We start from the raw sequence: 6,538 nt of genomic DNA, 5'->3' as shown, positions 1-6,538 counted from the left end.
ATATATAAATTGATCATACCAGTCATAGCAATGATTTCTTTGATACTGGGTCATCAATTCCCTATTATAAAATTATTCATATGGGAAGATACTGACTCAAGTTGCAAAGGCAAGGACCACGCTGTGATAAAAACAGGCTGTTGACTATGTCCCATTGTGTGTTGTACAGTAAATGTGCTCTCCTATTTGTTTTGTTATGGCTGTGTTTTGATCCCTAAAGTTGCTATGTTTCTGATTTGTTTTTTTCTTTATCTGAGAGCAACTGGTTCATTAAAATCCAACAACAACATAAAGAAAAAAAACCTGCTAAGAATGAGTCTGAACAGCGGTAACCAAAAGTTACATGTCCTACTGTAAAGTAAAGCACATCAAGGTGAAGTATTATATTGTCACTTTACGTTATCTGGGAGTTGGCTAGAAACACAGTTAAATTTTGTTCTAACTAGTGTATTCTGTCAGTTAAATAGCTAAAGGGTTAGTTATTTAAGCCATTTTGGCAAACTGTAAAAAACACATGACAGCAACAACAATAAAAACATATTTTCTAACTGAAAGCCTGTATTCATGTTTTATTTTTGCATAATGAATCAAGCAAAGCTTAGAAGCTTCAAACAACTCACATAGATTATCACACAATTTCTCTAGATCGAGTCTAGGATGCCTCAACGATCTACCCAGGGTCTCACAGGGCCACAATTAAGGTGTTGGCCAGGGCTGCATTCTCATCTGGATGCTTGACTGGGGAGAAATTAATTTCTGAGGTCATTCAGGTTGTTAGCAGAATTAATTCCCTTGTGGTTGGTGACTGAGCATCCTGGATTTTTGCTGGCTGTCAGCTGGAGGCTGGCTGAAGTTTTTGACATTTTTGCTTCTTCAATATGGCTCGCTACGCTATCAACCTTGTAAGGAGAGTTTCTTGCTTTTGGGAGGGTCCAGTTCCTCTTTTGAAAACTTATACCTGAATAAATCAACCCCTACATCCAGGATAATCTCCCTTATAATAAGTCAAAACCAACTGATTTATGACATCAGTTGGTTTTAGTTACATCAGCAATATTCCTACATCTTTGTCATATTGTTTTGGATTGGAGTAAGTCAAGTCACAGGTTCCACCCAAAATCAAGGGAGGGCATGAACACCAGGGAGCAGGATTCAGAGGGGCTGTCCTAGGATATATCCATCCAGAGTTTTACTTTACAAGACACTTCTCTTGTTTTTATCTTACAATGCATTAACGTTTGAATACAAAGTTACACGTTTCCTTTTAGTGTGCGGGAAGAGAATAGTTGGTTGGCGATGAACCTATCAGTTGTGTCCAGGGACAATGCCGTGGGCATCTTGTTTGGGCCTGCTCCCTCTGCCCAGGCTCTTTGTGCCCGACACTTTGGACCATTTGCGGTTCCCCAAACACATCAGGTTTACATCATGACTTCTTTTTGCCTGAGTTCTTATGCATGAACATCTTCCCTTTCCCATTCTTACTCATTTTTCAAGACCTAGCGAAAATGACACGTTGTGTATTGGAACTTTGCTGACTTTCTCAGGCAGAGATAGCTATTACCATCTCTGTTTTCATGATCATTTGCAGAAGTCATTTTCATATCAGCTTTTCTGATATGAGGTTGAAGCTGTTTGTAGGTCTGATTCCCCGCTTCCTTTGTATCAAGAATCAAAGCTTACTCTGTTCCTTATCTCCAATCCTGTATTGCCAGCACAGGACTTGGTACAGAGTAGATACTCCATAAATTAAATTTAGATGAGTGAAGAATGAGACTGGACTGGAATGATAACAAAATAATTATAGGAAAAATGAGAGTTAGAGGAAACAGGTAAACAACAACGTGAATAATATACAGTGACAGAATTTTACAGGGTTTTATCAAAGTTTGAGGATGAGAATGTGAAGGAGAATAGTTGTGAATAAGACTAGAAAGGTTAGATCATGAAGGCTCTTGAATTTGTCAGGCTAGAAAATGTGGACTTCATGAAGATCTGAATCCAGAGGGGAACAGATATAAAGCAAAGAACCCACAAATGCATAATTTCAAATTGTGAAAAGCTTTGTAAAGAAAATGTTCCATAAGCTGTGGTAATAGTTAGCAAGGGGCCCTGGTCTAGCAGTGGTCACCTGAATAAGTAACATTTGAGGTGAGACTTGAAGGTTGAGTAGGAATTACCAAGTTGGTGTAAAGAATGGTATATGATCAGGCTAAAGACAAAGGTCAGAATCGGGTCTCGTGGAGCCTTTCACACTGTTATTGACATTTTGTTCTTTATCCTACAGTAATGGAAGGACATTGAAGAAGTTTAAGCAAGGTGGACTTGGGGAAAGGATAAGAGACAGAGAGAGAGAGAGAGAGAGAAGAGAGACAGACCGAGAGAGAGAAATAGTTTATCTTTTTATTTTTATTTTTTAAAAAAGGGTCTCTGGAGAATAGATAAAAAGAGCACCAGAATGGACCCAGAGAGATGACTCTACTTAGGAGATCATGCTAATGGTACAAGGGGGTAAGCTACAGTAACTTGATCTATGGATGGCAGAAGAGCTTGAGATAACTGGACAGATTCAAGATCATTTATGGAGATGAGGTTGACTGGAATTGGCTATGGACTATAGAGGTGAGTGGAATGTTTCTAGCTTCCAGAACTAGACGAAGGGTGTTGCTCAGAAAGGACAATGAAGTATGGACATGTTTGGAAAGTTTGGAGATGAGGGGAGGGTTTTGGTGGTGAAGGTCGAATGGCTTGCTATATACATGTGGGCTGTAAGTTCAGAGGAGAAGTCTGTGTGAGAGAAAATGACATTTCCCACACATCAATGGTAAATGACTTGTGACAAGTGTGCCAAGACCATTCGATGGGGGAAAGAACGGTCTCTTTAACACATGGTTTTGGGACAAGTGGATATTAACATGCAAATAAATGTAATTGAACTCTTACCTCACATCATATACAAAAGTGAACTCAAAATGAAAATTCAAAAGACCTAAATTTAGAACCTGTAATTTTAAAGTGCTGAAAGGAAAACGTAGGGGCAAATCTTCATGACCTTGGATTTGGCAATGGTTTCTTATATATGACACCAAATACACAAGTAACAACAACAACGAAATGATAATTTGAACTTTGTCAAAGTTAAAATCATGTATATTAAAAGACACTATCAAGAGAGTGAAAAGGTAGGCCATAGAATGGGAGAAAATATTTTCAAATAATATATATAATAAGGGTCTAGTATCCAGAATGTATAAAGAACTCTTACAACTCAGCAACAAAAAGCCAACCCAATTTAAAAATGGGCAAAGGATTGAAAAAGACATTTTTTTCCAAAAAAGATGTAGAAACGGTTGACAAACATATGAAAAGATGCTCACCATTATTAAGTCATTAAGGCAGTGCAAATCAAAACCACAAGATACCAATTCACATCACTGGGATGGCCATAATTTAAAAAGCAGAAAATAACAAGTGTTGGCAAGGATGTGAAGAAATTGGAACCTTCATATATTGCCTGTAGGAATGTACAATGGTGCAGCCACTGTGGAGAACAATTTTGGCAGTTCCTCAGTATGTTAAACACAGAAATGCTATTGTAACTGAGCAATTCTACTGCTAGGTGCATACCCTGAATAATTTAAAACAGGTATTCAAGCAAAAACTTGCACACTAATATTTGTAGCAGCATTATTCACAATAGTTAAAAGGTAAAAGCAACCCAAATGTCCATCATCAGATGACTGAATGAACAAAATGATGTATCTATGTAATGGAATATTATCCAGTCATACAAAGGATAAAGTGATGATACCTGCTACAACATGATGAACCTTGAGAACATTCTACTAAGTGAAGAAGCAAGACACAAAAGGCTGTATCTTGTATTATTCCATTTACATTTTGGAATATCCAGAATAGGCAATTCTACAGAGACAGAAAGCAGATTAGTGGTTAGCGGGGTGGGGAAATAGGGAGTGACTGCTTAATGGATATGGGGTTTCTATGTGGGGTGATGACAAAATTTTGAAACTAGATATTGATGATGGTCCCACAACACTGTGAATGTACTCAATGCTGGTGAATAGTTTATTTTAAAATGGTAAATTTTGTGTGTATTTTACTGTAATTTAAAAAAGAGAATGAGATTCAGTTGCATCTAGATGTTGATGAAGGTCTTGTAATGGGTCACCTAGGGAAACAGAATAGAATAAAGAGAGGAGCTATGACCAGAGTTTAAGGAATTCTAACAATATAAGGACAGGTAGAGGAGAGTGCTACAGTACTGGACATTGAAAAGGGGCAGCTGGAGAGGTAAGAGAGAAAACGGGAAAATGTGGAGGTCATGGGCAACTACTGGATGTTTTGAAACAAAGTGGTGGGATCAAAGCTTTTCCTTAGGAAAATCAATTCAGCAATTATGCACAAGGAAGACTGGAGGAAAACCTTTTTCTTAGAAAAATCAATTTAGCAATCACGTGCAAGGAAGATTGGAGGAAAGATTATATGCAAGGAAGATTGGAAGATTGGAGTAGGGTGTGGCTCTTAAGGACTATTCCATGGAAAAGAGATTAGATTGAAGCAATGTCATGGAGGTAGAAAAATTTGGCAGCGTGCTGAAGGTAGCTGGAGAGAGAGGAGGTCTTAAAGCTGGATGGACTCCTACAGCTCGGAGGTTTGGTCACTGGAAGTTTCATTAACAGGAAGCCAAGGACTCAATGTTTCTCAGACCAGTGTGTGGGCCATTTTGAGCTGGACAAATTATCAGGCTTGTACCATTTCTTAGCTATAGTAAGATAACAAATGTGAGATTTTTTCCTTATATATAAGTATATATGGATATATGTGATAGATACTTATTGTGTGTGTGTGTGTGTGTTTGTATGTCTGTCTGTGTGCACATTTCCCTTTCAAATTTCAAGAGTCTTTTCCAAATTTAGGGATTATGCCATACTCTATTAGTCAGTGTTTTAAGTAAGTTACATGACTTCCATCTGTACCCTTTTAGATTTTCATGCAAAAAATTTATGTGATTATAGGGTTAGAAGAAATCGTAGGGATCATTGATCTAAACTCGTCTTTTTCTACAACAATGGAAGACCCAAAAGGATCTTTCTGTGTTAGTGGAGTCACCACCCGTGAGAGCCTTTTCTTCTTTGGTTTTTTCCTCCCTCTGTCAGTTGTCCCACTGACAATTTGTCCATGTTGTCAGGCGGCAAATGTATCGGAATGTAGTATTTATTTCATTTATTCATAAAGCACATATGAAATACATGCTATGTACTAGCTACTGGTTTAGATGCTGAATAACACACGAGTTATTACCCTAATGTTTAATTAATTTCCAGTACTCTTTTTGATATTACGTAGCATGATAGTTTTCTTGGCTGCAGATACAAATAAAAAGTAAATAACATTTTTTATACTTATAATATGAGAACTCAGGAGGACTTAGAATAAACCCCACAAGGACATGGAATATGGATTTCAAGGTTTAGTTAATGTCGTAAGCACATGCATTCGGCATCATCATTCTTTTTCTTTTTTTGGGGGGGGGACGGAGTCTCGCTTTGTCACCCAGCCTGGAGTGCAATGGCACGATCTCAGCTCACTGCAACCTCTGCCTCCCAGGTTCAAGCAATTCTCCTATCTTAGCCTCCTGAGTAGCTGGGATTACAGGTGCCCGCCATCACACCCGGCTAATTTTTTCTATTTTTAGTAGAGATGGGGTTTCACCATGTTGGCCAGGCTGGTCTTAAACTCCTGACCTCAGGTGATCCACCCGCCTCGACCTCCCAAAGTGTTAGAATTACAGGTGTGAGCCACCGCGATGGACCCATGATTCTTTTACATTTTAGATTTAGTGTCAGTAGAGTGTGGTATAACTTGATGTGGCAATAGGCTCTCTTCTTTTTCCAGATTATCTGTTCTCAAAGCTCTTCCTTGATACTATTCTTTGAGACATTTGATTCCTTTTGCTTTTGTCCTGAACGTATGAATTTTCACTTTGCCATGGTATTTATCAAACTGATGTTTGGTCTGATGTATGTCTGTTGGCATGAAAGCATAATTTGACTTTCCATATGGTTTTAGTATAATGGGTGGCTTCATCTTGTGGTTCACAATGATGTCATTAGCTAACTCAGTTTTCATCCTATTTAGCTATTAGGCACTTACTTATTTGATCAATTCACTCAATTTATAATGTGGCTATAAGTTCACAGTTTTTTTATCTGAAGCCTGTGAAGCTTCAGATTTATAATTTTTTGATTTTTTTTAAAGATAAGAGTTTATATACCTTGTATAGCATGACACTTTTTAAACACTTTTTTTTTTGAAACAGGATCTCCCTCTGTGGCCCATGTTGGAGTGCAGTGGCCTGAACACAGCTCACTGCAGCCTAGACCTTCTTGGCTTGAGTAATCCTTTCACCTCAGCCTCCCAAGTAGCTGGGATCACAGACGTGCTACTATGCCCAGCTAATTTCTTAATTTTTTTCAGAGACAGGGTCTCACTATTTTGCTAAGGCTGATCTTGAACTCCT

Source organism: Aotus nancymaae, unplaced genomic scaffold (genome assembly GCF_030222135.1).
Source record: "Aotus nancymaae isolate 86718 unplaced genomic scaffold, 86718_ANA_hifiasm-v0.15.2.pri h1tg000016l, whole genome shotgun sequence".
Lineage (NCBI taxonomy): Eukaryota > Metazoa > Chordata > Mammalia > Primates > Aotidae > Aotus > Aotus nancymaae.
The sequence above is the reverse complement of the archived record's forward strand: the minus strand, read 5'-3'. Positions refer to the sequence as shown.